Source organism: Pelobates fuscus, chromosome 1 (genome assembly GCF_036172605.1).
Source record: "Pelobates fuscus isolate aPelFus1 chromosome 1, aPelFus1.pri, whole genome shotgun sequence".
Classification (NCBI taxonomy): domain Eukaryota; kingdom Metazoa; phylum Chordata; class Amphibia; order Anura; family Pelobatidae; genus Pelobates; species Pelobates fuscus.
This window is the reverse complement of record NC_086317.1, coordinates 160,804,580-160,829,687: the sequence shown is the minus strand read 5'-3', so window position 1 is coordinate 160,829,687 and position 25,108 is coordinate 160,804,580. Positions and strand designations below refer to the sequence as shown.

General features: G+C 43.0%; 1 protein-coding gene across 2 annotated transcripts in view; it reads right to left on the bottom strand.

Annotated features, from left to right (window-relative positions):
• BLACAT1 (BLACAT1 overlapping LEMD1 locus) overlaps positions 1–24,691 on the bottom strand; it is a 58,332-nt gene extending 33,641 nt beyond the window's left edge. The window contains exons 1-2 of one of the 2 annotated variants that reach the window (XM_063444349.1): positions 24,514–24,691; positions 22,864–23,035 (exon numbers count right to left, since the gene is read on the bottom strand). The gene's annotated coding sequence lies outside the window, so the exon portion shown is untranslated. The remainder of the gene's footprint in view (positions 1–22,863; positions 23,036–24,513) is intronic. The other variant, XM_063444350.1, reaches the window with a different exon arrangement.
• Between the last annotated feature and the right edge of the window lie 417 nt (positions 24,692–25,108).

The following is a 25,108-nucleotide window of genomic DNA, read 5'->3' as shown; positions in this document are numbered from 1 at the left end:
TAGGGTTGCCAGGTATTTCTCAGAAGTATTTCTCAGGTATTTGAGGCTGCCTAGCCGGTGCCGGTATTGCAGTAATACCGGCAATACAAATGTCTGTCTCAGTATAAACATAGTTTATTCTGCAATACCAGCGCCGGCCAGTAGGGGTCGCTGTTTGTGTGGAGAGAGGCAGTGATAAGAAGTTACGGCATCTCCCTCCCTGCATCTCTCTACTCACTGATCCGCGGGGACCAGTTCTGCACAGAGAGTCCAGACAGCAGCTCCGAGACATGGGGACGCTGAGACATTGGGACACTGGGTAACATGGGGACCCTGAGCATGGACGTCCGCAGGAATTTTTCCGGGGGGGAGGGGGGACATAATTGTAATGACATCCATGCTTGGCCCCTTTTTGACAGTGTCATGAAAGGGAAGGAGCATAGTCATTTTCACATAAAGCCAGGGTGAATAGCGTTTTCACAACTATGGTGTCAGGAATATATGTTTGTATTCCTTACACTATAGTGTTCCTTTCATCAAATTACAGGAACATTCTGGTCACCATAACAACTTTATCTAAATGAAAATGATGTGATGCAAGGAGGCCCCTGGGTGCTCTTTCTTTGAAGGGGTTAAACCGCTCTCAAATGGTTTACCCCCAAAGGCTTCCTTCAGCTCCAGATCTCCAGGTCGCTAAGTGGTATTCAACTTCTGAAACAGAGTGTCAGGAAGTGCAGATTGACGTCAGGCATGGGTGCTGCAGATTGGCTAGAGTGGTCAGCTGACCCTCTAAGCCAATCGCTAGTTCCCGATTCATAAAAATGTTTTACGTTTTTATGAATGGGGAGCTACTGATTGGCTTAGAGTGCTAGCTGACCCATCTAGCCAATCAGCGGCACCCCTACCCAGCGGCCCTCTGTGTTTCCTGACACTCAGTAAATAAAAGTGAACACATTAACACTGATATTGTTTGTTTTTACCTGGGGAGATGAGAAGGTCCAAAGTTTCCCTGCCAGGCCCAGGTACCAACGCCTAATGATGTGGTGTCCAGAATGAAGTGCTCCAATCTCATTTTCTTCTCCTTCATTTGACACAGTCTTCTTTGCCTTCTGAGGCTCCTTCTGCTCCTTTACCTTTCTGCTACTTTCTGCTTATTTTGCGCCCTTCTGCTCTCTTTCTGATCCCTTTCTGCTCCTTGATGGCCCTTCCTGCTTCTTGATGGCCCTTCCTGCTTCTTGCATACCCTTCCTGCTTCTTACTGCCCTTCCTGCTTCTTTCTGCCCCTTCCAGCTTCTTGCAGCCCCTTGCTGATCCTTTCTGTTCCTTCTGATTCTTCCTGCCCCTTCCTGCTCCTTGCTGCCCCTTCCTGCTCCTTGCTGCCCCTTCCTGCTCCTTGCAGACCCTCCCTGCTCCCTCTTCCTACTCCTTGCTGCCTCTTCCTACTCCTTGCTGCCCCTTCCTGCTCCTTGCTGCCCCTTCCTGCTCCTTGCTGCCCCTTCCTGCTCCTTGCTGTCCCTTCCTGCTCCTTGCTGTCCCTTCCTGCTCCTTGCTGCCCCTTCCTGCTCCTTGCTGCCCCTTCCTGCTCCTTGCTGCCTCTTCCTACTTCTTGCTGCCTCTTCCTACTCCTTGCTGACCCCTCTTGCTCCTTGCAGACCCTTCCTACTCCTTGCAGACCGTCCCTACCCCTTCCTGCTGCCCCTTCCTATTCCTTGCTGACCCCTCCTGCCTCTTGCAGACCCTTTCTGCTCCTTGCTGACCCCTCCTGCTCCTTGCTGCTCCTTCTTCTTTACCCTCCTGTTCCTTGAAAACCTTTCGACCCCTTCCTGCTTCTTGCTGCCCCTTTCTATTCCTTGCTGGCCCCTCCTGCCCCTTGCAGAACCTTTCTGCTCCTTCTACTTTACCTTCCTCTATGCGGTCTCCCCCACCCCCCATCCCTCACTTACCTGCTCTGTAGGCTGCCTCTGTGCTGCTCCCCTGCGGTTTCAGTCATGAGAGAGAGGCAGGGATAAGCTGTAGCTTCCTGCCTTTCTCCATTCACAGCGCCACCTACTGGCCAGCGCTGGTATTGCACTGTATTCTCACACTAAAACGAAAAATAGCAGCACAAGCTGAAAAATCCGGGGGGGCCAAGTACCCCCTTTACCCCCCATTCGGATGCCCATGACCCTGAGACACTAGGGACACAGTGGCCCCATGTCTCCCAGTGGCCCCTAGTCTGTGTCCCCATGTCTCCCAGCCACTGTCCCTAGTGTCTCAGTGTCCCCATGTCTCCCAGTGTCCCCATGTCTCTAAGTGTCCCCTAGTGTCCTAGTGACATCAGGACACATGGAGACATGAGGACACAGACTCTAAGGGACACTGGGAGACATGGGGATACAAACACTAGGGGACACTGGGCGACATGGGGACACTGAGAGGCATGGAGACACAGGGAGACATGGGGACACTGGGCGACTGAGACATAGGAGACATGGCAGTGTTCCCATGTCTCCCAGCCAGTGTCCCTAGTATCTCAGTATCGCCATGTGTCCCTGGTGTCTCTCAGTGTCTGTAGTGTGCCAGTGTCCCTAGTGTCTCAGTGTTCCCTAGACTCCCAAAGTCCCCTAGTCTCCCAATGTCTCTGTGTCCCCATGTCTCCTAGTGTCTCAGTGTCCCCTAGTATAAAAGAAAAAATCTCAGGCACTCAATGTGATAGATTTAGGCAGGTTTATTGGACACCGCAACGTTTCGACCTGTACCCAGGTCTTTATCAAGTCTCCAATGTCCCCTATGTATCAGTGTCCCCTATGTATCATTGTCTCAGTGCCCCATGTCTCTCAGTGCCCATAGTGTCTCTGTGCCCGTAGTGTCTCTGTGCCCGTAGTGTCTCTGTGCCCGTAGTGTCTCAGTGTCCCCTAGTATAAAAGAAAAAAATCTCAGGCACTCACTGTGATAGCTTTAAGCAGGTTTATTGGACACCACAACATTTTGACCTGTACCCAGGTTTTTATCAAGTCTCCAGTGTCCCCTATATATCACAGTATTTCAGTGCCCCATGTCTCCCTGTGTCCCCTCGTGTCTGTCACCCAGTGTCCCCAAGAGTCTCAGATTTCCCAGGTCTCCCAGTGTTCCCTAGTATCTGTGTCCCCATGTCTCCCAGTGTCCCAATGTCTCTCAATGTCCCCTAGTGACATGGGGACACTGGGAGACATGAGGACACAAACACTAAGGGACTGGGAGACATAGGGACACAGACATTCCCCCTTTTTGTGTATGTTCGCCCTTTCGGACGTTCTGGTTATGTGATTTGTGTCAGTAGCCCACCCTTTTACCGCATCCATAGACTTCCTGCTTTACTGGACACTGCTGTTAGGGGGTATGGGTTTACTTGAAAGATGAAAGCATGAGATTAGCAAAGGGTATGTGTTTTCTCATAGTTGCATCCTATGAGTTTCCCTACAGCATCATCTCCATCAGATACATGACGCTTAGGAGGTAGGACTGTTTTAGTGTTTTTGGTCAATAAGATTTTGTAATTAGGCCCATCATAATTATCAGCACCAGGCCCACTGGGCTCTTAATCCGGCCCTGGTCTGGGCTGAGTTAGAACGGGAGGGTTTACAAAGGATTTAGACAAGAGACCTGCAGTTTTGCAAACTGTTTTTAGATACACCCTCAACGAAAAAAAAGGCACAATTAAATACATGCATGTTTTAATTGGGGGTATATGAACTATACAGTGAATATCAATATAATGGGGGCATTGGAGTGTTCTTTTAAATGATATACCTAGTTTGAATTTATCATATTTTAATGCATTATGAAGACAAAAAACTTAGTAAAAATGTAAATGAAAAAATAACGTACTTTTTCAACCAAGCTATGCCCATAAAATTCTGTCCATGAGGTGTACTGAGTATATACTGAAAAAACATAAATAAAACCACTTAGTGGCTTCTTTTAGCTTTTCAAATGCCTTCATTTTTTCATGAATGTTGCTATATTGGCAGCCTAAAAGAAGCTGTGAACTTTATTGCCTTGTGGAGATGAGGGGGTAAGTAATGTCAATCACAATCTCTGCAGATGAATGCTGAGATTGTGGGCAAAGGTGAGAGACGTTTCAATCTGTGGCCAGGCAAGAAATGTCAGGGAAAGTAAATGAGGTTTTATAACTTTCACTGTGCTACAAGTCAATGCTTTGGTGTTGAGATAACACAAGATAGTATGTTTTTAGCACTTGCTATGCGGTCCAATAGGCAGCTTGAACAACTCAAACAAGAGTATCTTTTTGCTGGTTGTAAATGGTTATTGCCTAGGAGTAGGGGAGCAGCGCTTTGGACATGCCCTCATGTTAAGGTCAGCATGGATCAGTATGTAATGAGACAAGAGGATAAGGGGCAAAATATAGTGCAGTATGTTGATTACTTGGTTAAAGAAGACAAAAGGAATTGGGAACCTCCTATAGAATGTAAGCTCGATTGAGCAGGGTCCTCTTCAACCTATTGTTCCTGTAAGTTTATTTGTAATTGTCCTATTTATAGTTAAATCCCCTCTCATAATATTGTAAAGCGCTACGGAATCTGTTGGCGCTATATAGATTGCAATAATAAATAAATAAATTTACAATGTATGGAGTTAATAATTAGCTCCAATTTGCTCCACCTGGGCGGTGTAATCCCCGCCTGTGAATATATACTTGATATCTTGGTCCAATAAGGGGTAATCCAGAGGTATGAAAAGAAAACAGAACGTGACACCAGTATAGTGTAGCATTTCAGATATGCTGTGTGTAGTGAAAATATATAAGTACACACAGGGCCGGTGCAAGGATTTTTGCCGCCCTAGGCAAAAAAAGATTTTTTTTCCACCCCCTTCGCTCCACCCATGATGAGACATCAAAATACCCAATCCATGTGATCTGTCCATGTCATGACATTACAAAGAATTGCCAGGAATTCAAAGTGAATTTCGTATTTAGGTAAAAAAAAAAAAGCTAAACAGCAAACATGGCTGAATTGGAGATATTTTCTTTCTCCAATTTGGTTATTTTGGCCTGACACCTACACTGATCCATACAGACCCACACATACACTGAACCATGCACAAACACACTAAACCATGCATACACATACACACTGATCCATGCATACACACACCAAAACCATGCACACACACCGAAACCATGCACACACTGAACCATGCATACACATACACACTGATCCATGCATGCACATACACACTGATCCATGCATGCACATACACACTGATCCATGCATGCACATACACACTGATCCATGCATGCACATACACACTGATCCATGCATACACATACACACTGATCCATGCATACACATACACACTGATCCATGCATACACAAACCGAAACCATGCATACACACACCGAAACCATGCACACACACACTGAAACCATGCACACACTGAAACCATGCCCAAACACACACACTGACCCATGCAGTCACACACACACAAACACACTGACCCATGCAGACACACATACACATACACACGTTCTCTAAAATTGTAAAATACACACTTACCATCGTTGCATATATCAGTTAGCAGCATGGCATCCCATCACTCCCTTCATCAGCCTCACTTCCTGCTCCCACCTACTTGACCCCAAGTACAGGGCAGGGGGTAGGAGCGAGTGAAAAGTGGACCCAGTGCAGGACTTAATGGAACACTCTCTGCCACTCTTCCCCACTTCCTTCATTAATCCCTCCCACTAACATGTCCCCACGCCCGCGCGTCCCCTGATGAAATGGGGATCAAGCCAGGCGATAGTGTAAGGTAGTTCTGCGCTGCATAGTGTATGTGAAGGGAGTTCCGCTGGCGCCTGGCTGCCATACTGAATTACATTTCTTTTTATGACCATGTTGCCAGCGGCACGGCGCCCCCATGGGTCTGGCGCCCTAGGCAACCACCAAGGTGGCCTAATGAAAGCGCCAGCCCTGAGTACACACTCACATTTCTAAGAGACTACTGATGACTCCCAGTGGATATGTGTGGCAGAAATCCTTACCATGGTATGCATAAATAAAACAGATATACAACATTTCTAGTGTTCACTGTATGGTGAAAATCTATAAGAGTAGGAGGAAACATACACACTGATGTAGAGCAAAAAGTGATTTTGCTCAATCCATGAGGAGTAAGTGGTAGATTCCCCACCAAAGAAACTGATGGCCAAACATCAGGATAAAAGCATGAAGGTTTAAGAGAAAGAAAAATCAATACCGGTAGTTTTATTTAAAATAGTATATAAAAACAAAAGCGAAAACAGAGTAACACACTAACACATTTCACCAATCTTACAGGTTTTCTCAAAGTGTTACAGGCAAAAAGACCTTCACTGTGTATATCTAGCTCAGTGCAAGTTAAAAAATAATGGTAACATGACATCATAATCATGTGACAATCTAGTAAATAACATTAAAACCATGCAAAATTAAATAATAAAGGTAAATTATGCAAAATAAAGGGCTTCATTCATCAATAGTTTAAAAACCAAAAATGAGAGCTAGGGCAGAATGAAGGGAGTAAAGTAGCTCAGGAAGAGGTGGACCAAAATGTCGCTGCAGATCTGCATCACGCGATCACCTCAGAATAATAAGAAAAAGTTTGCCAATATGAGGCTCGCTTGTGGAGATAAGGTAAAACCTACAAAAATGCTAAAAATAAGGGCTTGGAGAGAAAAAACACCTCCAAGGGTAGAGTATTAATATGGCGCTGTGGCCTGCAGACGTAACTGGTGTGGCCACGGAAAAAAAACTAGAACTGGAAAAAAAACTACTGGCATTGTGGATTAACTAAAGGGTAGGATAGCAAAAAAACAAAAGATATAAAAGAGCATACATTTTCTACCGACACCGCTTCCGGCGGTATATTCATATTAATTAATCTCAGCCTGCCTCTTCGATTTGAGGGCTGACAGGCTTCTGGGCTCCCTCCTGACTTCTCCTTCACCTGCTCTAGACCTTTCCTGTGCTTTCCCCCTCTCTCACTCTACCGGGCTGTCAGCTACCGCTTAGCTCATTCACTTCCCTCTGTCTGGTGCACTCCCCCCCGGTCTGGGCCGCTAAATGCCTCCACTTCGGTCTTCGGGCCCCCAGGGGTGGGGGAGCTCAGCAGGAGATATGGTAATCTACTCCATTAACGCGAGGGGTCTCAACTCACCACAAAAAAGGGCACGGGCGCTTCGGGAATTGAGAGCCCTCAGAGTCTCCATAGCATTCATTCAGGAGACCCACTTCCTGGCCACTCAGACTCCCAGGTTCTCTAGTAAGTTTTACCAAACGGGACACTTCGCGAACAACCCGCTAAACAAGTCTAAAGGGGTGGCCATTCTCTTTTCGGTAGACACCCCCTTCAAGAAAGAGGAGGAACACGCAGACCCCCATGGAAGATTCATCTTCCTGAAGGGCACAATCCACCAAGTAAAGTACACTTTCGCAAATGTGTACCTACCCAACAAGGGCCAGAAGGCCTTTCTCAAGAAAACACTTGGAGCCCTGGAGGAATTTGGGGAAGGCAAGCTAGTGCTGGGGGGAGACTTTAATATCCCCATGGACCCACGACAGGACACATCGGCCGGGGGGACGACACTTCCGGACCATGTAATACGGGGCACTAGAGCGCTTCTACGAGATCACCAATTAGTGGACTGTTGGCGCACGCTACACCATGACGAGAGGGATTACACCTGCTAGTCGACAGCGGACAAATCTTACTCCCGACTGGACTATTTTTTTCTACAACATCGAGACCTGGATACTCTCCTCACAGCGCGAATAGCACCAATGACATGGTCGGATCACGCGCCAATACTCATATCGGTCAGATCTCCGGGCCCTACCACACGGCAATGGATATGGCGGCTAAATGAAGCCCTCCTCGAACACCCAACGATCTCCGCAGACATTCTCACACACTTAGAACAATTCTTCCTCACTAATGCTAACCCAGGAGCCAAACCGTCAGCGGTATGGGAATCCCACAAATGTGTGATTCGGGGACTCCACGGCTCACATCAAAAGAAGCTCCGTACCCAAGAAATATCAGATCTGCTGAATCAGATAGCAAATCTGGAATCCTCACACAAAGCCACACTGGATGACACCACATACAAACAACTGATGACGGCTAGAGCGAAACTACAGACTCCAATTCCGGCTAGCACGTAAAGGTTTTTATGAGTATGGAAACAAATGTGGCAAAATGCTTGCCAGAGCATTAAGAACTAGAAGACAGAAATGCTATGTGCCACAGATTAACCAAAGGGGAGAGAGCCACCAGACCCCAAAGGCTATAGCGGAAGCTTTCAGGCAATACTACGCTACTTTATACAATCTACCACCCACGGCAGTGGGCACAGAGGGGGATACCAGGAGCATCCAAGAGAGGCGACTGGAATATGTCACACGCCACATCACTTCCAAACTAAGTACGGACGCGAAAGACGCACTCGATGAACCCATCTCCGTAGAAGAGATACACCGGGCGGTGAAGCTCGCGAAGACAGGGAAAAGCCCGGGACCGGATGGGTTCACCGCACAGTATTACAAAAAATATGTCGCGACCCTGGCACCATATCTAGTGACAGTCTTCAACTCCATCAAAGAAGGGACCACGCTGGAACCGGCGATCCTGCTGGCCCACGTGGTGGTGCTGCCAAAAGAGGGGAAGGACCCAAAAGAGTGCGCCAGTTATAGACCGATCTCCCTGTTGAACGCCGACTTAAAGCTCTTTACGAAGATTCTAGCTCTTCGCATCCAACCATACTTACCGGGACTCATCCACCCGGATCAGGTAGGATTTGTCAAGGGCAGGGAGGCAACACGGTGAAAGTGATCAACCTCATACACGCAGCTCAAAAGCACTCGTCCCCAGCACTGATGATCTCGACGGATGCGGAGAAGGCGTTCGACAGGGTGGATTGGTCATTTCTGATGATAGCACCTAAACTGTCGGGATGCGGGCCCTATATGCTCTCATGGATACAAGCTCTCTACTGCAAACCAGCCGCGAAGGTTTGTGTGAATGGGATTCTGTCCTGCCCCTTTGACATACGCAATGGCACCCGACAGGGATGCCCCCTACCACCCCTACTCTTCGTCATCAGCCTGGAACCATTCCTCAACGCAATACGGGGAAACCCGGAGGTGAGAGGAGTGAGGGGGCCCTGGGGAGAAAGCAAGATCTCGGTGTATGCCGATGACCTGCTTTTCTCAGTTACAGACCCAGGTAAGTCCCTAAGGGCGATCATGCAAGCATTTGAGGAATATCATCTCCTCTCGAATCTACAGATCAATTATAAGAAATCGGAAATCCTGAACATAGGATGTAACATGAGTACGGTGAAAGAAATCCGCGACGAACTCCCGCTACACTGGTGCGGCGAAGCCCTGAGATATCTGGGCGTGTGGGTGACTGCAAAGCTGAACGACTTATTCCAACATAACTTTGACCCACTACTGGAGAAGATACAGAAAGACCTCCAACAATGGGCACTACCGCATATCACATGGTTAGGGAGAATAAATGTCTTAAAAATGAATGCACTACCTAGACTACTGTATCTCCTCCAAACCCTACCGATTCATATACCGAAAGAGTTCTTCACCAGGGCACGCAAATCCTTCACCCAATATGTATGGAATGGGAAACAAGCAAGACTACGATACGAGATACTCACCCAGACTAAACAAAGAGGGGGATTAGGATTACCGGACCTACTCAAATACTGCCAAGCAGTACATCTGCAGAGGATCGTAGAATGGAATCAGGCGCCACCAGAGAAACTCTGGGTTCAGATGGAGACCGGCCTCGCTGGGATTCCACTGACAGCGCTACCGTGGATGCCGGGGGGAATAGAGGAGTTACAGGGGAGGGACCACCCAACCATAACCGCCACAATGAAAATGTGGCGGACGCTGGCACCGCGGGAACACATGTCACCATCAGTGTCACCGATGTACCCCATAGAGGGAAACCTGCGCTTCACGCCGGCATCCTCCCCACAATTCCTAATGTCTTTGGGGTTACCCAGGAAGTGCAGACTCAAAAATATCACTACAGGAGAGGGAATAGTACTGCTGAGGGACCTACCGGCACCCAACCCTGCGAGGTTTTTGACGCAGTTCCGGTATCATCAGTTGACCAGGTATGTACGGACCATCTCACATCGGGAATCGGCGAACAGACAACTTACCGCGTACAAAGCACTGTGTGACCAAGGCACCCCCCTAGCACACGGGATATCGGTACTGTACCAAATGATCTTACCAACTCACAGTGGTAACCAGACCCCATATTATGCCAAATACTGGGAGAGAGACCTGGGACATGCGCTAACGGACAATCAGTGGCTCGACGTATTCGTGAACATACATAAATCCTCAATCAGCACAAAATACCAGGAGTCGGGATACAAACTAGTCACCCACTGGTATAAGACCCCTGAAAGGCTTTCCGCAGCAGGTCTAAGCGGGAATCCAGAATGCTAGCGCTGTGAAAAGGAACTGGGCACGCAATTTCACATTTGGTGGAACTGCCACAACATCAAACCCTTTTGGGAGGGGGTGCACAAGATCATCACCGACATAACAGACGCCAGTGTGGAGCTCACCTCCGAATCTCTTACATGCCACCTCTATGCCGCCCACGAAATACAAAAAGACAGTGATACCGCACTTACTTAATGCAGCACGCAGTCTGATACCCAGCCACTGGAGACAGAAAACGGTACCCTCTACTAGAGACTGGATAAATAGAGTAGAAGCAATAAGAGAAATTGAAGAACTCATTCTGACATCAACAGGGCGGACCCAGCGATACCATCAGACCTGGTACCACTGGACAAAATGGCTCGCAGATGACTCCGCAGGCGGACAAGGGTCGCGGGGGCGGGGGCTGGCGGCCTCGCTGGGGACAGGAGGCTGCCCCGGCGGGGGGTGGGGGGGGGAGGGAGACCTGGGAACACCTTCTGAAACAAGGTAGTTCTACATGGACTCTTCATCTATCCTATTTTCTCCATGCTGTACACTCCTATACCTGCCGGAACCCTATCCATGAACCGGAGCTATGTCGCCCCGAATCCTCCTCTGGTAGCCACACCTGGGGAAGAAGGGCAGATTCGGGGTACCTAAAGGAAACGCACTTACCAGACACACAAACAGGTGGGAGGGAGGGAGGAGAGGGGGAGGAGCAGCCGGGAGAGGAGGGGAGAGAATTGGGCCCCAAATTAATCAGGAAGAAATAGAAGGAACACGCTCAACCGGAGCACCATAGGTTCCACTCAATCAATAAACCTCTAGGAAAAGGGAGTAACCAAGCCGCATCGTCCACACACACAAACACGGGGGGGGAGACCCTGGAGGGAGGCCTGAAGGGAACCAATAGGATATTAGGGAAGGTAGAAGGAGAACAGGGACACACGCTGGGCCTGAAAACGAAACAGTGAATACAGTTAAAACAGTTAAATAAGGTTACGGATCATACTTTTAAGCCAAGATACATTGCTGAGGCCGCAGTGAACACACGCCAGAGTAAGGCTCGAGGCGGCACGGGATCAGCTATGTAAGGACAGTTATCTAGACAAGAAATGTGATTTACTATGTCGTATAATACTCAAGTGGCGCTGTCAGTCAATATGTGAAAATTTGTAAAACTGCATAACTGCGCTAATAAAAACGCAATATAAAAAAAGAGCATACATTTTGACGGTGTGACTCAGACAAAATGGCGTAAACCTAATAAAGTGGTCATGTGAAACAGTATGGGGCTAGGAATAAAATATGTAAATTAAATAAAATGAAATTAAAAATGCATGAATAACGTGACATGCATAATTAAAGGATCACTATAGGGTCAGGAACACAAATATGTATTCCTGACCCTATAGTGTTAAAACCACCATCTAGCCCCCCTGGGCCCCTCATGCCTCTACAAATATAGCAAAATCTTACTGTAGTCAAGTCTGAACCTGTAACTCTGCATGCTGTTAGACTCAGAAAAACAAGCAGTCTGCTGACATCATCAGAAGTGGTAGCCTGATCCAATAACAATGCTTCCCCATAGGATTGGCTGAGACTGACAAAGAGGCAGATCGGGGCAGAGCCAGCATGATTCAAACACAGCCCTGGCCAATCAGCATCTCCTCATTGAATCAATGAATCTCTATGAGGAAAGTTCAGTGTCTGCATGCAGAGGGAGGAGATACTGAATGTTTGGATGCATTTTAGGCAGCCATGACCCAGGAAGGATCTCTAACAGCCATCTGAGGAGTGGCCAGTGAAGCTATAACTAGGCTGTAATGTAAACACCGCATTTTCTCTGAAAATACAGTGTTTACAGCAAACAGCCTAAAGGTTATGATTCTAGTCACCAGAACAAATACAATAAGCTGTAGTTGTTCTGGTGACTATAGTGTCCCTTTAATAAAAACATATTATTGACATGTAGTCCATAAATAAAATACATATTTGGACATAAAATAATACAAATGGATATAGGGACAGAAAAAAAAAGAAATAAAACAACATCATTGACATGTAGTAAGCACTATCTATCTATAAAATAATATAATTGGTCTAGGATATAGGATCATAAAAGAAAAAAGTAAAAATCTTGTCAACATAAAGAAAATAAAATGTAAAATATGAAATTAAATATGTATTTAAAATATGAGATAAAAAGTTACATGCCATTATAAAAAGTTAAAAAGGTCAAAATCTAGATTTAAACCATAAGGGACAAGCCTGTTGAACTAAAAAGACCAGTGGCGACCGGACCCGTCACTCCAGGGGGTCCGGCCGCCATGTGGACCCCTGCCACTGGGTGCCCGCCGTCATATGTTGCGGCCCAGGGCCGTGAGGCAAACCGCCAGGGCCGCACGTTCAAGGGGCCCATCCGGTGGCTCATGATGTTAGGGCCTCCGATAGAGATCAATTTTCAGGGGGCCCTGGTCAGCGCTGCGGCGCTTTAGCAGCTCGACTGGGCCTCCTGAGATGACATCAGACGCTAGGAGGAAGTGACTTCCCCGGTCACTCCTCCTAGCTATCAGAGAGAGCCCGCGCTAAGGTAAGGAACACCCCTAAAAATAATATTGGGTTTGTCAGAAAGGATATTTTTTAAATCTATTATCTTCTTTTGGGATCCCCCAATGTTTCTTAATAATTCATTTAATTTTGATATGCTTGCTATTAAAATCTAGAATGATGGGAATTATGATGTTTCTTTTTTTCTGGATTTTGATATTAGATTAATCTCTCTTTATACAGGTGTCCAATGTCTTTTATCAGGGTACCAATCTTTTCAACAGGATATTTCTTCTCCTTAAGATTGTTTTTTAGCGAGTAGGCTTGTTCCAAAAAAGTTTCTAGATCAGTACAATTCCATTTTAATACAAGTCCTCTTTTAAAAAATGTTTTAAGGTTTTACACATCTCTTAATGCGTTTCGCCAAAGGCTTTCTCAAAAGTCTTTTGAGAAAGCCTTTGGTGAAACGTGCTAAGTGAGGACATATTTTATCCACAGTTTGTTTATTTGTTTTTACTTATATAACTGCTATTTCCAGTTTTTTATTTAATAAACCTACTATTTAATACAACACCACCTATGGAATACATCCTTCATACAGCCCTCATTATCCTTCCAGTTCCAGCATATATCCCTAGGTGGGGATTGTTCCACCTTAAGTTCTTCATACCAGAGCAGGACATTGCTCTGGGTGACGTAAGTAGGATATTTTTCTCCATCATACCAATTGTTTGTATATACTATACCATTGGATTTCCTATTTTGTCTTTTTTTACATATACCTACTCCATCCTGAAAACACTTATATCCATAGACGGGGATTATTCCGTACAGGCCTTCATAATAGAGCTGAGACAGCTCTAAAAAGTGTGAATGTGCACTTTTGCCCATTTGTACTCCCTTCACAAACATCTACTGTGCCATAATCTGTTTCTTGCTTTGTACTTATAGATTCAGTTAGTAAGAATATCATCTGTATCGTATGTATATATAATCTTAAACGCTGAACACTTTGAGAAAGCCTGTAAGATAGGTGAAACACATTAGTGTGTTACTCTTTATCACTTGTTTTTATATACTATTTTCAATAAAATAATGATTTTTATTACCTTTGGACCTTCCTACCTTTTGGTCATCAGTTTTCTTGGTCAGGAATATAACATTTACACCTTATGGATTGAGCGAAACCATTTTTGCTCTATGTCAGTGACTATATTTCTTCTTACTTTTCTAGATTTTTACCATACAGTGAGCACTAGCATTGTGTTATTTGTGTTTTATCTATATATACCACCATGAGCAATTCTGCCACACACATTCAAGAGTGGGAAGCTGTATATATCCAAGAGTAGAGATTACGCTATTTCACGCTATCCACTGGGAGCCATCAATAGGCTCCAATAAATGTGAGTACATATTCACTAGGGATGTGCATAGGCAAAAAATTTGATTAGGTTCAGACTTCCAAAATTCGGGACTTCGGCAATTCGGCAGTACCCCGACTCCTAACCCTACCCCTACTGTTACCCACCCCTAACCCGACCGTAACTCCTAACCCTACCCCAACCCTAACCCTACTCCTAACTACTAACCCTACCCCTACTCCAACCCTAACCCTACCCATAACACCACCCCTAACCCTACCCTACCCACCCCCCTAACCCTAAACCCAACCCTAACCCTACCCCACTCCTAACCCTACACCTAACCCAACCCTACCCCTAACCCCACCCTAGCCCAACTCCACCACTAACCCCATATTCGGTTTGGTTAGGCACTTCCGAAATTTGGCTCTTTGGCAATTCTGGACTTCAGCAATTCGGGACTTCTACAATTTGGTTCGGTTCGGCACTTCCGAAATTCAGTAATTCGGACATTCGGAATCATACATGTCTAATATTCACTCCACCCAGCATATCTGACATGCTACACTATATTTGTTTTACTTTCTGTTTTTTTACATACCTCTGGATTAGACCAAGATAGTAAGTATATATCTGTGACAAACCCTGTAATTTCCGTTGCCCCAGTTATTTTTCCTGCATTTGGAAATTGCCCCCCTGGCTCAATTAACTTCACACTAATCAATAAAGTAAGTGCTTTCCCTGGGCGGCCGCCGTTCGTATAACCAAACAACACATGCACTGCTGGAAACCGGCAGCCATCTTGTCTCCCGAAAGCAGGCAGCGATACTTGGTCGTTGAGTGTATGGAACTCTAGGTCCAACACTAACTCGCGAAACAACGGTAACTTTGTACCAACACCTGCTTCTATTCCCAACAAGCCAGGAGAGAGCTATTCGATGAACGCAAGAAGGTACGCACGAACTAGATGAATAATCCCTACCTATGAGCCAGGGGAACCGTTCGGTTTTGTTCGGAAGTGACCGACCGCTACCACTTTTCTTATGAAACTATTTTGGGCAGAAGCCATATGTGTGCGGTCAGTCATAACGTTACTCTGGTGGCGATTCGGCTGTTTTTGTGGGATCTGAGCGCTATTTAAAGTATTTAGTAAATTGGGCGGACTAGATGGGCCGAATGGTTCTTATCTGCTGTTACATTCTATGTTTCTATAATCAGTTTGAAAAATATATTCCAAAAAACAACCCAGAGGTGGGTATTTTTATATCTAGATCATCTGTAACAATGATACAGAACTAGTGTAGCCAGAGAGAGTGCATCAGGTTGCTTAACTAAAGTGGGGGTTAACCCCTAATTGGATAAAAATATTGAAACGGAGGGGGAGAAGGGATCAGAGGCAGATAAATATTAGTACCTTACAATCCAAACTTTCCCAAGGTTGGAAGCAACCCAAAGATAAGTAACTAATAAAATATAACCTTTAATAAATATAATATAAATAGATTTGTAGAGTATACAACTCGTAATTGATCATAAAATGCTAGCCAGCACCAAGCTAACAACACCATCCAATAATGAGAATACTTGGTTTCTATTTTTCTTTTTCACATTTTTGGATGATGTTGTTAGTGGGTTGTATACTCTACAAATCTATTTATATTATATTTATTAAAGGTTATATTTTATTCGTTACTTATCTTTGGGTTGCTTCCTAGCCTTGGGAACGTTTGGATTGTGAGGTACTAATATTTATCTGCCTCCGATCCCTTCTCCCTCTCCGTTTAGATCATCCGTAATAACCAGGATTTAACAACTTAAACAACAATAAAACATATTGTAAACATGTAGGTGGTAAAGTCAGTTCAGATAGGTACACATTTAATCCAAATATTTGCTAGTAATTTGTACAGAAGTAATTTTCTTCTCCCTACGTGGTTCCGCCACCACAAGTGCACTTTAAACTGCAGTGCTTTCCAAATGATTTATTATATTTGTGTAAATTTTTTAGATTCTTTTTTCAACATATAAAACATCTATGAATATATAGAAAAACATTTCAGATTACAAAATCTTTATATTTTTCATAATATTAAATAATTTTAAACGTTTATCCAACAATATAAAATCATTTGGAAAGTTTATCTAACAATAGTGGCCTAAGTTAATTCATGTCAATGAAATACTGTTTGTTTGTTTTTTCTTTATAAAATTGCATGTCCAATTAAATAAATAAAAGATAGATGGTCCAGTACACACTCAATGTCCCTTTATTTCTTACCTTCAACATCCAGGTAATGTTTCCAACAAATACAAAGGTGGATATTTATGTCACTGACACTTTTCTGTCTAATTTTCTTTGAATTTCTAGCAATTTGATGCATCACTATAAATTTGGCAATCTTTTGAAATGGAGATTTCTGTGTAAACTGGTGGAATTTAATATGAAGGAAACTGACTTTAACCACTTACAGACACATGCTTGTTTTGTACTTAAGGACACAAGCAACTTGGCATTTTTGCTATTTGTGTGTTCAATTGCAATTTCCATCTTTCTCATGTTGTCACGACTACTAGTGTGGTCCAGCATGCAGAAACTATGTAAACATATACATAGACAAGAAAAGGAAAATAAAAGGACAGAGCGTAAACCGGACCTTACAATGGCCGGACTAATACGCTAGAGACAGAGAATGGTCAAAGGGAAAGCCGAGGTCAAGGAAGCCAGAAAATACACAATACCGTTTACACAAGCCAAGTCAGGGAAACCAGAATTCAGAATAACCAGGGAAAAGCCAAGATCAGGATACCAGGAAATCAGATTCACAAATATAAAGCACTCAGGAAACCAGGAACAGGAAACCACGACAGGGTACTGGAGTGAGCTAGGGATTTAAATATCCCTCTCAAAGGTCTAATTGGTCAGAGGGCGACCTCTGACCCCAGAACGTGTGTGCGCGTCGACGTCGTGACGTCACGTGCACGTCCGTATAAACTTCGGGGGCGGAGCTGAGTTTAGGCGCGACCACGCATTCAGCGCCGTTTTGGATCCGGGCGCGACGGTCGGAGGATGCGGAGAAGCGGCTGTCGGCTCGCCGGTGAGCAGGTAAGCTTGTGCCGTCGGCTAGACTGTGCCGGTCGGGCACAGCTTTGCCACGCGGTGAGCCGGCAACCGCAACACATGTATTGTTCCAACACATATTATATATTTTAAAGATATTTTTATACATATATAAATACTCACTTAATATAAAAAAATGAAACAAAAAAAAAAAACCTTACTCACAGTTTTGGAAATAATATGTAGACATTTAACTGCCACTCACTGTTAAAAATAAAAAAAAATTTTAGTTTTCATTTTTAACCTGCACATATGAGAAGGTTTTTTGTTTATTTTATTATTTCTTAAAATTGAATTCAGCTAAATCTATTTTTAATTAAAAAAGTGAAGATAGGCCTATGTTGCCAAGCCTGAGGCTAACCCATCACATCACATCCCTAATACTAACGATAACGCTAACTCTTACAGTAACACTAACGCTAACTCTCAAACACTAACCCTAACTGTAACCCTAATCATAAACATGAATACTAACTAACTCTAAATACTAACCCTAAACACTAACTGTATCCATAATCTTAAAGGGACACTATAGTCACCAGAACAACTACAGCTTAATGTAGTTGTTCTGGTGACTATAATCATTATATGCAGGCATTTTCATGCAAACACTGCCCTAGGGACACCTCCAAGCGGCCACTCCTCTGATGGCCACTGGAGGTGCTTCCTGGCTCAGTTCTGCACAGTAGGCAGCAGTGGCGTTCAGCATCTCCACGCTCTGCATGGGGACGCTAAATTTTCTTCATAGAGATGCATTGATTCAATGCATCTCTATGAGGAGGTGCTGATTGGCCTTAACAGTGTTTGGCCCCGCCCCATGCCGATTTCAGCCAATAGGCGAATGAAAATACCACCCTGCTGTGAAGTTTTTTTTTAACCTTTCCGCTTTATTTTCAGTTACAGTCTGCACTATTGGAATCTTTCTTTTATATTCACATATTTTAACCTGAACCAAGAGAACCTGACCACTTCAAGATCTACAACCCATACAGACCCACATCAAATCCAAGCTCCTGTAAGTCTACCTGGCTTTCTATCTGCCCATTTGATATCAGGACTATTGTATTTTTTACTCTATTTTAATATATGTAAGTACATTACTGTATTTTAAATTACCCTACAGTTTTATTGTGGTGCGACATACCTTATTTTTATTAATTAATATTGGTTTTATCATATCATTTTACTTTTTTTTGTGGCGCGACCTATAATTTTTATTTTTATAATCCTAGTAGTGTATTAGATAGAGTCCCCCTGCTTATGTCAGCAAAGGGAATCCCTTTCACGGATGGCAGCAGAGGGATTCACTTACAGTACAGTGCACTCAGAGACCCCTCAGCACCGTGCACATTCAGCATGAGAGGGATTGTTTCCCTCTTTGTTTCTAAATCCAAGAGATTAGAGATCAGCACTGGGCAGCATACATTGCCCTTCATTGATCACCCTCTGCAGTCTGTGATCACGCTGCAGTAAACTTGCATGGTGCTTCTCAGTACCTGCTTGTCTTTCTCTATCGGAAGGTATTACCAGTGATATCAATAATGACGACAATAGGTAATGATGCATAGCGATGTAACAATGTATTAAAAGAAGTTTGTTCTTATGTCAAAATGCAAATAAAAACTATTCAAGGAAAAAAAAATAATGATGCCAATGGGACCATGGCAAAACACAGTGATTTAAAGGGATGTGTGCAGCGCTAACTTATTGTGACACAGGGGAGCTCCATGCATTGAATGATAACTGGGGTTTCCCAATAACCAGCAGGGAAATGATCCTTAAGGATATGGCACCCATGATTGAATAATTCCATCATGTGTCATTAAGAATATTACCAACTCTTTTCATAACACTTTGTAAATATCCTTCAATGTTTATCAAACCTAATCTAGTATAGTGCAATGTGCAAATGTATACTTCACAAACAGGAAGTAACAGGTGTAAACCCAACTATGACAAGTATTTATTGGTCACAACACATTTGTTTCAAGTACATAAGTCACAATTAATGGATACCTTGCCTCTAAATGTCTACACTCCACTTAAAATGAAATCATCCCAAATGCAAGATATTTTACAAAAGTTAACTTGTATATTTATTTTCCGGTTCTAACGGGAAATATTTATAGAAACAGCTAAATATGAAATAGAACTTTCAGGATCACATGTCCTAGATACATGATTCATAAAAGGGGGTTACATTTTTTGTGTGATTAGCTGAAAGCTGGCAACATTAAGCATATTCTTTTTTTTAATTGGGAAACATTGTTGTAAAAGAATACTTGAAAGCATTGTGATTTAAAAACTGGAAGATTCCCCATTTACCCACTAAAGGAACACTATAGTGTTGGAAATACAAACATGTTTGCAGGGCTAACCTCCTGGGAACTTTGGAAAATATTGTCTTCCAATATGCCAGCCATTTTATATGAAAAGGAAGAGGAAGTTCCCAGCATTCCAGTCTATCACATGACATATCACTGGAAAGCCCAGGATGTCCTCTTTACAATACAGCAGGGCTTGATAGAGTAGCTCAAATGAATAAAAAGAGATGTATGTGAACGAAGTTAATTGGCTGGGTCTCAGGAGGTTAAACTACCTATTTTGGACCTTTCTCAATGCCTATGAGGTTATGAAGGTAAGATTGACTTACCTATTAACTCTCAACGTGCCGATTCCATCCTTCCACTCTGCTTCTTGGTTGAAATCATCAGTGTATAGTGGAAGGCTAGTGCGCATGCATGGCATAATACCACACTGCGCCAATCTCTGTGAAACCACCTGACTGAATAGGGCGAATGTGAATCTTGTGTGTGTACATATATATATATATATCCTCTTACGGGGCGAATGTGCCTCTTGTGTGTATTTATTGTGGAAAGGCTAGCACTTGAGGTACTTAGTAAATACATTGACACATATCACAGGCCATCTGTCTATCTGCCACATAAACTCATATTAATGCACTTTTAAAAGAGAGCAAAAATAAAGTGACAAGATGTCTACTGGTTTTCAGCCTATTTAGGTCCAGTGCACACTTCAATAAGATAAATATTTCCACATGACAGGCAAACTTTTTACCTTCATCGGCTGGTTTTAAAGGTCACATTTACTTGAAGCCTTACTAGATATATATGCATTGCGCTAACCAAATTAATGTATTAGTGTTAATTAATTGCCAGATGGAAATCACAGTTTTTATGCTGATACTTGTTAAAAACAAACAAACAAGAAAAACACACCCAAGGATTGCATTCATCCTATTATAGCCATGTACTCAATGTCTACGTAAACCATTTTCAATACGTTTGACTAAAACTGTGGGTCCCCAAGGAAACCTCAGCTTGACCCCCAGCACACATATTTCTAATGCAGAAGTTCCACTTCACGTTAGCAATACCAATTGTGTCCATATTTGCATGGCATTGATAGACTGAACCCATCATTTGTCATGCTTCAGGGGCCTATGGTTTTGGTTAAAGTATTAAAAAATGTTTTACCCAGGAACTGCAGAAGGGGGTGGGTTGCAACCACAGCCTACAAGCACCATAACCACTTCATCATGTTGTAATGATGATGTCTCTTAAGACAGCCCCTTTAAAGAGCAATGTGATACACTGAAGCTGCTGACAGTTCCATTTTGCTCACCCCAATAAAATGTTTCTGAGGCATTTACTGGGGTGAGGTATGTAGATGAGCAAAACTAAAAACACACTACCCTCTACAGCGCTGCTGCGTACAGCAGCTGAAATCTTCCCATAAGCCCTTGTACGCCAGGCATTTTTCAATAATGCCTTCTATTCACTGCACACAAGCCATCATGGGAAAGCAAATAATTCACATTCTATGTCAGGTTGTGCCTTGCAACCTCACACATGATATAAATATAATTGAAAAAATGTAGCAATAGTGAACAATATATTTAAAATAAAAAGTACCACTCATAGCTAACTTCCACTGGGCCTGTGCAGAAATCCCAGAGTTCACAGCCCTCTCTATTCTTTGGCATCTATCCTACAACCACATCCTACCATCTGATTGAATGCATTTTCTCTTTCAGCTGTTTAATTCGCTGTTCTTTCTTCTAGGACTGGCTGTGTATAAATGATTTGTTCACTTGTTTGTACACATACCAACTAGACATGGCTCCAAACGAGCACCTATATATAGAGAGGCACAGTCAAGGTAAATCAAAAAGCAAGTCCACTTAGAAATATACTTGTGTATTCATTTTGGAAGAACTTTCACTCCATAACTAGGTCTTTCTCCCTTTTTTTTATTTTCTATAATTCTTTATTTTTTCATCTTGGCAGACAAAGTGATAGCTCATTAGCATATTGGCTTGTGCAAAAGCCAAGTAACATGTCATGCATTTGAACAGTGTTATATAATAAGCAATCATAGACACTGCACGTTCATTGTAAGTAATATCTTCGTCACTGTCCACCAAGGAGTTTTTAATTAACTCTTAACAAACACTAACTTGTGTCCCATTCAATTTCTAACACGTTTTTTCACTTATGCTGACTTGTGATTTGCCCTCTTCTCTATACCACCTTTTTAAGATTCATTCATGTTTGGTGTGTTGTTGTATTACTCTTTGGTGGATATAGTGTTTCTCCCTTTTTTGTACCCCTTTGTTTCCCTCTGACCAGAAACGCATTGACCTTTCTGCAACACTTGACAAATCTTGAGCCATATTACAGCTTTTTGTATCAGGTGCTAGAATTAAGACATGGAGGTACTCCTAGACATTACGGGGTTAACATAAAATCTAGGTGATTACGGTATATATATATTTTTAAGTGTTAATCAGCAATACAATCAAACAGGGTTGAATTGTTTACATTTTCTTCAACTATTGTTGCTACAAATTGCTGCATAATCACAGATTTACATGAGCTTATATACAACAGTTTTTTTGATGGGGGCAGGAAGAGGCCAATAAATAAGGTGGAACTAAATTCATTAGCTTTTTTTTGGCTTCTTCATTAAACTATTCTGTGCGTTAATTATGTAAAGAAATTACCTTAAATTCTTTCTTATTCCTTCCGGCATCAACACTTTTATTCTTAATCTCAAAAAAACACGCCTTCTCTGTCTTCATATCACACTCTATGTCCTGTGTCCCGTACTAAATTCCCCTTACCCTCTGTGCCCCCTTTTCTTTTCAGTTTGGTCTGCGCATTTCACTCTAAGAGGCATTAATCCTTTCCTTGCTGGAACACCCTGGAATTCACTGATTAGTCTCTGTATTTATCTCTGTTTTTTATCTATAGCATTTGTAGATCATCCTGCCTCTGCTCTCCACCTCTTACTCCTCCTTACTGTCAATATCTGAAGGGTTGAAGGAAACAATACTTACCGTGTTGTGTTTTCACAATGACTGACCCAGTACTGCCTCTGCCCCCCTTTCTCTCTCTCTCTCTCTTTGTCCCTCTCTTGCTGGCTGCAGATTATGTTGTGCTCTCCTCTGCCTGATCCTAGGGACGCTCTTCCACACACAGAGAGATTCCCTCCTGGTTTATAAGGAGGGGCTGTGAAGGACAGGCATGATAAGGTGGGGGCCAAAAGCATCACACAACACAAAAAAAAACAAAATATCACATTAAGATTCCACTTAACCATTTCCACGACAGACACAAATGTCCCTGCTATCACCTGTGAATAGGTTAACCCCTTAAGGACAAATGACATGTGTGACATGTCATGATTCCCTTTTATTCCAGAAGTTTGGTCCTTAAGGGGTTAAAAGCGCAAAACATGTCAAATCATCTTGGAAAATGATTGTGCCAGGTGTTATTTGAAAGGGGGCATTAATAGTCAAAATAATCTTGTGTTTGTACAGTCCTGAGGGACACAACAAAATAAAACAGGTATAATAGGGTTACAACCAATCAGGAGTTTTACACCTGTACACCTTGTAGCCATGTTGCTAGGGTACAAAGGTGCTTCTGAGGATGTCTAGAATGAGTGACTTGATAGTGAGTTTATGACTGTAAAGCAATACACAAAAACAAACCGAGGTGTAATCAGGTTAAACAAACATATACTAAAAATGAGGAAGAATAAATATAAGTGCACTTATTTATACAGACTATTTAAGTACACATACTACATACACACATATGCAGGTGTAGTCTTATAATGAAAGTTTCAAATTATTTGTGGTAAATTACATATGCATGCAAGATTTATATTTAGTCCAATGAATATGTGCAGGCAGTATATGAGTAAGCAAAAATCTACTTAAAGTATATGGATACTAGTCATTACGTCTACACGCATTTACATGTATAGTCACTATTACTAGTGTACACTACATGTCTGCTGGTATATTAATGTACATAGACAGACAAACAGACAGATAGATAGATAGACAGACAGATAGATACTATGTAACATGCACACACTTTTTTAACTGGTATTTTTTAAATTAAATTATACAAAAACACATTCCCCCTAGGTGTACACAACAAAACATATTCAAACACAAACCACTACGCTGCAACTAAAAAAAAACACACATACAAAGACCTACACTATTCTGTATATACATACATTCTGTGTACAAACATACAATTCTTCATTCACAAACAACTGTAAACGCTTGCACAAATATACACTTTGTAGCTTCTCATAAATATACATGCATGTATATTTTCTACAGTGCTCCTATTAAGAATTATATTTACACAGCTCAGCTAAAGCAGACTCTCCCACAAAGACTTATTCACACTGAGGCATACACTCCTAGACCCATTCACATGCCTACCTAAAAAAAGTGAACTAAATGTACAAATAAATGAACAAAACATACATATGCTCCAAATAGAATATAAAGGCTTCCCCTAAAATACCTACACAAAGGTTTTACACATATGTCCTTAAACCTGCACATGCACTTAGCCCTGTTTTCTTACTGGGATGTAGAAAAATGCACAATTCCATTGGTTTTATACACACACAATCACACACACACATCCTACAGAAAACATATATTAAGTGATTCTACCTTGATGCTCTCTGCAGATTCCAAACAGGATGTCACAGCACTGGAATCCCTGACTGAGGAAAACCCACATACACAAGTGAGGAAGATAAGAAGAGCAGGGTGGCAAGCTTAGGAAAACATTAGGAAATGGGGACAGAGAAGAGGCAGGTGGAAAAACACAGGCAACCCTTCTGCATAAGCAGGGAGTGAGGGGGGCAGTGGAGGTAATAGGAGAGTGGAAAAGGAGGGGTTGGAGATGGAGGGGGGAGTCTGTCACATCCCCACTGGAGCAGCTCTAGAAACATACTAATAACCCATTCAGTCCTGTGATATGCTGCAGAGCATCTAACACAACCCCCTGCAGACCATCTCACTAAGGTCACTGTTGGGACAACCTGCAGTGCATCTCAATAATAATGACAGAGTAGGGACTCTTAATTACAAGCTTTCCTGGGTAACTTTGCAAAGCAACCTCTGACACCACTAACCTGCATCCTGCTAGCCGCTGTATATCAGGGTACCTTTTAATTTCCTCTGGGATAATGGGTCAGCACATATGATGTATTTACAATAACACACTGCTAACATATTCCGTGTTCATTCCTTCAGAAGGACA